The sequence below is a fragment of the Fulmarus glacialis genome, unplaced genomic scaffold, assembly GCF_000690835.1.
Source record: "Fulmarus glacialis isolate BGI_N327 unplaced genomic scaffold, ASM69083v1 scaffold3333, whole genome shotgun sequence".
NCBI lineage: Eukaryota > Metazoa > Chordata > Aves > Procellariiformes > Procellariidae > Fulmarus > Fulmarus glacialis.
Genome location: NW_009203431.1, coordinates 134,335 through 144,749, shown reverse-complemented (window position 1 = coordinate 144,749; position 10,415 = coordinate 134,335).

Sequence of the window (10,415 nt, the reverse complement as noted above, 5' to 3'; positions counted from 1 at the left end):
TACGTATGCACAAATCCTTCTGGATGCTGCTCCACTTCTACTGGCATTACTGCTACCACAGGTGGCTGGCTGGAAAGGCAGACCCATGACAGCCCATGACAGCCTGTGTCTGTGTTTGTAAGGAGCCAGACAGAGAGGACTGCGAGGAGCACACAGGGGAAAGCTTCCCATGCCTGGAAGGGCTTGCAGGCAGGGGTAGACACAGGCTGTCATGGGCATGACTCGCTGCTGCTCTGCATCTTTGCTCGTTATTCAAACTTAGGTAGAATGCTTTCGCTTTGAATACGATTTTGCATCCTCCCTCCACTGCACTGAAGTACAAATGACTACATAATATCACTCAGCTGTAAAAAAGGTTATTTCTACATGAAGTTCACAATGAATAGGCTGTTCCACAAGCCATGCTAATGAAAAAGTGTAGAAAAATCATTAAATAGGAGTATTTAATAATATTTTAAAAATCATAGGCATGCTGCAAAATAGCTTTGTGTCCAGGCAATTTTTTGTCCAAAAGAAATAATTCATCTGAACCAAATTTTAAACTCAGAGCTCTGTCTTTAATCAGCAGCACAGAGTCTCACTAGCAGTGAGAGCTATTATTACAATTAAGTTAAAATGAAGTAATAAAAATCTTGGAGAAAAATACCTGAGCATCAGTCATGACGGTAGTAGGTGGGATGAGCTAAGTTGCAGAATATGGGTGGTGCTAAGATGTTCTGTCCATGTTGGGCAACAACTGCAGTGGTGGCAATTTTTTTTTTTGTTTTGTTGGTCTTGTGATTTTTATACTATTCTTTTTTCTTCTGCGCTGGAAAAAGACATCATTGTGGTGGTACACTTTTGCAGTACTATGTTTGTGCCACACTAATACAATAGTATGTTGCATGTACGTTCTGGTTTTTATATCTTAGTTGTAAGTTCATGGACAAATACAAGAAGAAATCAGACTGCAGTGCAAAATATCTAACAAGGTGATCAGACACTTGGGTTCTGCATTTGCTGCTGAAACAGGGGCTGTTCAGATCAGTCACAATAACCCCGTTGTGCAGTGAAATTCTCTCACACTGTATTTGTGTTTCGAATCAATAGCTGCCCTGTAGCCAAGGTTACTATGACACATCACCAAAGCCAGAGGAGAAAAAGAATCAGAGCTGAAGTTGGTTAGAAACTGGATAGACTTGTGGTGCATCGCCTACCATGAGATATAATCAACAACATGATGTGTGGGTCTATAAAAGGAAATAGGGATGCAAATGTGATGTGTTAGATTCAGACATGGATAGGAAAGGGTAGGGCTAATCACATTGCTAGTTTTGATTTGTTTTTTCTTTCAAAAATTTTTATTTTTTTCTACTCATATTTGTTCCCTGCCATTCTCTTCATCTTCTGTTCTTGGTCCCTTGCAGACTCACAAGGCTACCTGAGGCTTTGCTGCTTTCCGTGTGCCATTGAACCTCTCAGGACATTGTGTTTCTGATGCCTCTTTTGGCAAGTGAAACAAGAGTCAGTGTTCAGATTAACAGCTACCTCTTGATACCACCATGTTGTTGCACAGCCCTTTTGGTTGCCAGAGTTCCAGAGTGGCCCCCTAAGCGGTCCTATTGCTCTTCCAGTCTTGGGACCATGAGAGCCAATGGTAGCATTCTTGTTAAAAAAATGTACCTGCCATAAATGCTTGAGAACTTTCCCCTTGTGTTTCTGCTTTTTCAGGAAGAAGGGCTGGAGCTTTTTGTGTGACCACTGAAATATGCTTTCAACAAATTTCATTTTATATTGAACATGGACTCAATAGATGCTGCACTACTTTTCAGGCTGGGATGTTTAAAATAGTTCTTAGTAACTTTTCAATGTGACATTTCAATTCAGTACTTATATTTTTTGGAAAGCAGAAGCAGATTTCTCTGGGGGTAGAGCGTTATGTGTTAGAAGAGTTTGGAAGACAGTTTTTTCCTACTAAAGAGGAACATGTGGTGCAAAACTATTCAGCAGCTTTTTAGAAGCATGATGAAGATAGTTTTTCTCCTTTTTCATCAGAGTTGTTGGAAGAACATCTCATTTTCTATGAGACCACTTCTGCAGTAATTTCATATTGATTTTTCCCAATCATTGATGTTCTCTTTCACTTACAATGTTTTTTACCTGATTCTTGGGGGATGCAGGGGGAAGAATGATGCAAAAAGACCAACGTAGTTGTGTACCCCAATGAGGCAGAAAGCAGGAATATATAAAATGTCTGTGTCTTTGAGCGTGACTGAATGGAGACTGTCACCCAAACTATTCTAAAGAACTGCTTCAATGCCAGGTGTAGACAGTAGAAATAACCAGTCTTTGATCAGAAAAATTTCTGATTTTGGGATCTAGTTTTCAGCTATAATAATTTTTTCCTGGCTTTTAACAGATGCCAAGGAGTGATACTAGAGACTTTCATTTGGTTTTTATTTCTTATGTTTTGTTAGCTGTTGAAAAGCAGTGAGATCCTGTATCCTGGATGTGGGGAACAGAGTAGTTTTTGGGGGGTGTTTCCTTTTTTTTTTCAGTTTAATTTCTTCATTTTACTCAAGAAGTTAGACACATGCATGAGAAACATGTATCTATATCTGAAACCAAATGAACATAGAGCTCCAATTACCTCTGTAATCCTTCTGAAAGGCTGTAGGATTCAAGCAGCCTGTAAAGGCTTTGAGATACCGGGAGGAAAGACCCAACAAAGGGCGGTATGCTTTTGACCATGGGAATGGAATGACAGTGGCACCAGTTGCTTCAGTTCATCCACAAAGGATGTTTTTTAGAAATGCTTATTTGTAATTGTCCCAAGTTTTCAAAACTATCACTGCCATGGACTATGTTATGCATATCTTTGTTGGTAAGCAATATTTAAAGGTGCATATTGGAGAAGAAGTAGACCAAATATTTTTGTAAGTGAACTGTTCTCTATTATTTCCCCCTTTGAATAAAGGGAATATGTAGCCTTTCTTAGATTAATTTTGATCTTATACAAGCTAGGCCTGGAAATTGGCAGAAAGACAGTCATTAAGTATACTGTTCTCCAAGGTGTAACAATGCATTTATTCTTTCTGTCTGCTGTGACAGTTGTTCCCAGCCCTGGAGTTGTGTGACTCCAGAACAACCCATTGTGGCATTGTGGAAAGCACACTGAATAGTCTTTCCCTCACCGGTGAGGAATGGCATTTATAAAAAAAAAAAGTAAAAGAAATTTTTTTAAAAGTCTCATTCTCCTTCATATTTCAAGGGACTTTGTTGCAAATCTCTCGCAGTCAGCATCTTCAGTGATCTCATTCTCAAATCCAAGCCATAGAATGGATTAATAATAATATTGGAATGTATTTCCAAATATCTTTATTTTTTCATATGAGGAGTATATCAATATAACTGTTTCTGACTCGTAGTTTTATTTGTGGTCCATTTCTTAATTTTGACAAAACAATCGCTTTTTTTGTGTCCACCAATAGAGTAAGGAACCATTTCCTATACCCATGAACATACTAGGAACTTTTATTCAAAGAATTGTGGAGACAAGTAATTTGGCTTATTAGGTAGTAGGAGAAAGTTCTTCATGTGTCAAGAGCTGCAAAGTGTTTTATGGCTATAACAAACATCCTGCAGATAAGTAAGGAAAAAAATGGCTTTATACTTCATTGATGTTTGTAGTTCATATTGTGACTTCAGTGACTTCTAGATTTTTTATCAATTAAAAAAGTTTTTTTCTTTTGCCACAAAGCAAATAAAAATCATCTGTCAGTTGAGCTCATTCTTGGTTTAGTTCCTTGAGCCAAGAAAAATGTCTCCAACTTGTTTTCAGATTAAAATATATATGTAGAAATGTTAATGGTGGTTTTTTTTCCTTTTCTCCCCTGTTTTAAATTGTAATCACATTAAATATACTTTCCAGGCTAGGCTATAGAGAGAAACGTTGAGTACATAAAAGCGTATAAGAAAACAGGGTGGTGGTGGTGGGGAAATAAACAGTTCAGCTTCTAAAGAGGTCACAGGTTGAATTTTATCTTTTTATGTACTGTAAGGTCTCCTTCAGAAACGCGTATGAGGCAGATAATGCTGTAATTCTGTAATTTGAATATAGCCATCATCTAAACTTCAAACCTTTTCTCTCGCAGGACTTATCTGTTGTATGTGCTGTTCCATTTAGTTGAAGTGTGATTGTAAGTGAAACTAGACAAATTGACTTAAAGTATTATTGTATCCTCAGATGGAAGCTACTACCCCTTCAGTGAGCGAACACTGAAACTCAACTACAAGGCAGTAAATGACTGAGCACCTTCTTCCACGATGAGGTAGGTCAGGTTCATTTCAACCACCGTGGGAAAAATAAGCTGAACCGACTGACAGTGATTTCTCAAGTCCCTCTACCATGACAAGAAGTGTTTGTCACATCATATGCAGCATAAGTAGCTTTATCTTTTACAGGATATGAACTCTTGATTGAATTCAGCTGGGATGCACAAATACAACAGACAATTTGGAGAACATCATTATTTTAGTTTCTGTGTTTGGCACATTTTCAAGAACGTATGCAGTGTGTGAAGTATATAAAATAGCATATGGTGGGGTAAAGTGAAAAAATGATTTTTTTTTTTGGAACCGCCTGCCCAACATATTCAAGACTTTAAATTTTTATTATGCAGGCCATCCCATGCTCCTTCCAACTGAATATACATATGCTCCTGTAAGAAAAGTAATCCATTACTTTCGAATGTCACCAAATTTTGGAGCAAGTTCTAAGCAGCAGTTGATAATTCTCTGCACATAAGAGCCAAAATTTCTCATTAAGTTGTTCCATATGGTGAGTCCTCTTCAGATCCTTTATGTCCCATGATAAATATGTTCCTGTTAGCAACTAATTGTCAACCGTATCTCTTTGAGACTTAATATAAGTTTAAAGTGGCTAAAAATAAACCATTGACAAAACACAAGTATACAAATTTGGTGGATTTAGGTCTGTTTCAACACTTTCATATCTAATTTGGAGTCTTAAGGTTCCTTCATTAGGTCCTGCAGCGATGCTGCACCCAGCAACCCCTCCTCTGTTTCTTCTTTTGCTTCCCCCTTTTCTCATTATCATTCTTAGGAACTGGAAAGTTCTCCAGCTTTCAACAAGCTGGGAAAGACTGTAACTGCAGTGGTTTAATGCGCTGCCACCCAGCCTTCACAAAATCTGCACGCAATACATCATCTATTTTAGGAGATACCAGTTCTTCCTGGAATAAGAAGGAAAAGTGGGTTTTTGCACATTTAGGATGTCAGTACACTAGCAAGAATAGAGCAACAAAATCAACCACAGGTAGAGGTATTCTCTGAATGAACTGGGACGGCCATGCCAAGATAACTCCTCTGAAGTTCAAGGGGATACGAGCTAAGGTTTTTTGTCTGCTGTGTTGAAATGGGGTCTGAAAGTCACTAGAGGTAAGGAGTTTTAGAGCAAAAAGAATAAGGGAACAGGTGTAGAAACCAGCTTTATATCCATAATTTTAATGTCTGACAACTGACTTAAATTCAACTGTGCTGCTAAGGAAGTGCATATGAAATTATTTCCAGCATGCCAAGGCCAAAAAAGCAACACAGTGGATGATCTATGTATATATACCAATACATAGGTATGTACGTACATGCAAATTAGGGCTAACTATATGTATCAGTGGCTTTTAAAGCCGTGCTCATGATGTACTGGATGATGCGCTCTATGAAAATAGCTTCAGCTATTTCTCCCGGAGGCAGTAGATGGCACTTTTTAGCCACTTTACTTGGCTACTTGTCAGTGCAGAAATTATGTAAGAAAAAAATACATTGCTTATAGAAAACAAGTGCTAATATACCTGTGAAAATACTTGACAAACAGGGGTTTTAGAAGAAAATTCTTCTGTACTTAACTTTCGAATTGGCACCATCATGGGAGACTGAGGTCTGGAGAGAAGACAAAAGCTTTGTTTCAGGATTTTTTTTTTCCCTCACAAGAAAAATTTCTACACAAATGGAAGCAAAAAAAAAGTTCTCCAAAACACAAATAAAATATCCAATTAATCTGCTTTCATTAAGCAAGTTGTGTCATTATTTAAATCTTGCCAATTTTATTCTATTTGGTGTATGACAGCAGTTCCATACAGGAAGCCTGCTGATGTTTGTTTGCTACCAATGCTTTCACTTGGAAAATCACTTTAAAATAGGGGATAGCAGAGCAAGTATTTATGCAATGTAAAGAAAAATAATGACATGTTATTACCTATTTGAAAACAGTTTAGTGTGATGTATTTTCTCAGGAAAAAGGAAAAGAAAGGTACATTTTGTTCCCAGTTCTAATTACCAGTGTGTGGACATGTTGAGTCTATAACAATCTCCTGGGGAAAAAAAATGGGGAGGGGGGAGTTAAATGTCAGGTTTTATTGTTAGAAATTTGGGAATACCATGTTTTCAGATTGATTCAATTGTTGAAAATGAGTAGCTTGGACCTAAATATGTTCTATTTTATATGTATGTGTGCGTGTGGGTTTAAATGCTTGTTAAAAATACACTCTTTATGAAGGTAATTGTAAGTAGCATTGGTTTCTAAATCCTTACTGTTATACTGGAAGAAGTATTCTCTGTTACATGCAGGTTAATTAGATCATTCCCTAAATACTATGCTGTTGAGTACTGATTGTTCCCATGTAGCCCATTAGAAACATTCTCTGAACTGCAATATTTTGTAAAGGGTGACTCCAAGGTGAAATCAAACAGACTTGATGTTCACTCTGTTTCTTCCAGGCTCATCCTGCTTCCACAGGATATCTTCATATAGGATATCCGGCACTATATTGGAAAAATAACTTTGTAGTTCAGCGAGTGATGATGTTTCATCTCAGAGAGTAGGGATTTCCTGAATGGAACGTGCAAAACTGTTGAGAGAGGTACCACTCCATCCTTCCCTGCACAGTCGAATTCTTATCACTGTCACACTTCTGCTGTGACTTCCCTATGACTCAAGAACCAGCAGCTAAATATGGCTCCTATCCTTTTGTCCTAGGGGCACCTAGGACTGTCTCTCACAAGCTGCTTTTGGAAATCATGGTCTGTATTAACATTGCTGTGAGAGGGGAAAAAACCTCCACGCAAATGTGCGTTAGGCTAGGCAATGCTTCACGGGTTTTACTGGAATGTGAGTAAGGGTAAGCTAACCGTGGTGACTTCAGCCTGGCACTGCCATGCCTAGGCTAGCTTTCAACCAGCCATGTTGGGTACTTATTATGAATTCTGTACCAGTATTTACCTGATAGCAAGTACCATGTAGACTGAGATATCCTATCACTGAGATATCGTGAAATAACCTTCCAGCTGTAACACAGTAAATCATTTGCATTGATACATGAATTCCCAGGATCAACCAGTTTCAGGTTGCCTTTGATATTTGACTCAGTTCGTATTTTTTAACAAACAGAGCATTTATCAGTGAATTTGATTTGATTTGATGAGGCTTTTCTCCAGTAGGAAAAGTTGAGATAACTAATACTTTATAAATACCATGACATAAAATCTTGCCTTTTTCACAAACAAAACACAGCATCTCTGAACTGCTCCGGTCTTGAAGAGAGGCATGAAGCAGCTTCTGGAGATGAATCTAGGAATAAAAAATCATTATTCTGTTGGGATTCAAAATCACAGAGGAGGGCTATTGCTTTTATGGTACATCTTGGCCTCCCCACCCCCTGTCTGCCTGCAAACACTTCAAGGTACCACTGAAGATTGTTATTTTTCTTTCTTTCTTCTTCTCTCTCTCATCTCTTCCGTCCTCTACAGATGTCAGCATCTTCTCTTTCAGATTGTCTAGCTCATTAACATAACCTACTTAAACTCAGTGCAAGTTTTTTTTTCAATCTGTGCTAACCTGAAGGTTAAAGTTTTGCCTGGAGTGTACCTGTTTAGTTGGTTAGATTTTTCTCCCAATTACATCAATTGCCTAAAAGAAAGATATCTCCCTTCAAATCATGCTTTGCTAATGTAGTCACAACAATCTGTTGTCTTCTAATAGAATAACAGAAAATGATAGCATTATTCTATTATGCCCATCTGTATTAACACTATACTTTTTATTCTTGAGAGTTTACTTAGTGTTACCACAAGTTATTTAAAGAGTGTTAAGAACAAACTTTCTTTGAGAAGAGTTGTTTCCATGCATAATTTCAATTAACACTGTAAAACTATGTGACTTCAAGTTGATTACATGGCAGATCTTCTGGTTCTGTAGACATTGCCAAATCTAATATATCACAGAAATAGTCATTATCTGCCCCTATAAACTGGGTCTGAGTTAATTTCTCTGTGTAAGTTTTACTTACCTAGAATCAAATGTCACCAGCATCCCCACTTAAACCTAGACAAAATCTAGGTTAAGTTCAGTTTTCTCAAAGCTGAATGTTGTTATGGATCTCAGGTTTTGTGGGATTTTGATGTATTCTTAGGAACACTGAGTATAAAATAGGATATATCTGTATTCTTTTCTGCAGATCTAGCTACAGTTCTTCCTGTTGTGAGGAGATATTTTGAAAAGGACTGCAGGGCAGCGGGCTGGAGATCACTGTACTCCTAAAGCCTTTTGCACTTTGGTATGAGAGGTCCTAATGTTTGTCAGCCTGAGTTTCTCTGTCAGTGCTAGCTCCCAGCTGCACTGTACTGCTGCCCACTCCAGCCCTTCCTCATCCCACTGCAAAGCTGCGGTGTGTCATCTCTCTGCAAAAAGCATCATGCAAATTTATAGCTTTGTATGAATGTTTTGTATTTACCATCGTCTTCTCCTATGTTTCATCTTTTCTTTCTTCATAGCTGAGAAAGTATCTTGGGTTCATTCTTTGTGTCTTCACATCAGATAAGAGTAACTCATCGCTCTTAAGATTGCTGAGCATCTTTCATTACACTTACCAGAGCATTTCCAGAGAGGGAGGAGGGAAAAGTGGGATGAGTAAATGTATAAGTACAATGTGGCCCACGGAACAGGTTATTACTGTCACCCTTTGCCAAAGTTCACTGTAGCCAAAACAGGGTGTGTAATAAACTTTTATGGGGATTTTGTTTGTTCTTCTGCTCTTACCACACTCCTACATCTTCAGCATACATGGGCCTAAGCCATGGACTTTGGAACAAGAACTGAGCCTCCCTCATTACACACACTTCTCGTGTGCCATGAGCCATGCTTCGAGGTGGTGGATTCAAACATTTTCAAACTCATATGATTAAAAGGTGCGTGTGCCAAAAGAGTTTCTCTCCTTTTTTCCATTACTAAAATCCATCAGCTATGAGCTAGTGAATATATTTGAGCAAAGTCTCTCATGCTTGATGTGGGGACATTTTAAATGAAATTTTATTTTGTGGAAATATTTCTAGCCATCTGTAATTACTTGCTGATAGGAAGACTAAACACAGAAATTATTCTATTCTGGTCCACTGTACAGTCCTTCCTTCCTTCCTCCCTCTCTTCCTCCCTATGATTCTTGCCATTGATCTTTATTCTTAAGCAGAAACCTGGCAATGAGCTATAGCTCCATCTGAATTTTTAATACATGTAACAAAAAATATTAGTAGGATTGGAGCTCTGGACATACAGTAGGTTTTTAACATTGCTTATATCTATCTGGTATCTAGATACATAAACATACATAAAGTATGGTAAGATGCTGCTCAGTACCTTCTGGACTGCAGTATTGAAAAACGTGTCTGCAGGAATATATCTGAAGCATGGTAGGCAATCTGGATTTTAATCTTCTAAAGCTATTGGTGAACATTAGTGTTCAAAGTGACAAAATTAATTTTTACTGAACACAAGGCATGGGAGTGGTTGACAATTTCTTCAGAGACTTCAGTTCTTGGACTAATATTCCACTTCTCCCAGTGAAACTACGTATTCGTTGAACTGATTTAAACTGAACTTTAATGACTCCATGCAATACTGCAATTATCCAGGCAGTTAATTTCATGGGACACTGCTGAGAATAATGTAAGTTACGTAATGTATAAGAGTTGTGCTGTTAAAATGAATGTCTACAGCACTCTGCCATGAGGGGCTCATTGTAGACATATTGTGGCCAGAAGGCAGAGTAAAGTGCTATTAAATAGTATGTATTAAGCTCCAGAGACTAGTGCATAATTATTTTAAGGCATAAAAATCTCGTCATTGCTAAGAGAGCATTTGGTATGCTCTCACTAGGAAAAAAAAAGAGGCAGAGAGCCTGTGCTGGACTTTTACAATTTAGAAAGTGATCAGACTACATATTTGGTGTCCAGCACTCATCAGGTTTGGCTGGGCAATGCTGCCTGCTTTAACCGTGAAGCACGCCAGGGAACGTGGGAACAAAGCATGGCCCCGGCTAGCTCTGCTGCTAGGGCAGCCAACGAGTTACAAACCCTTTGAGATGTGG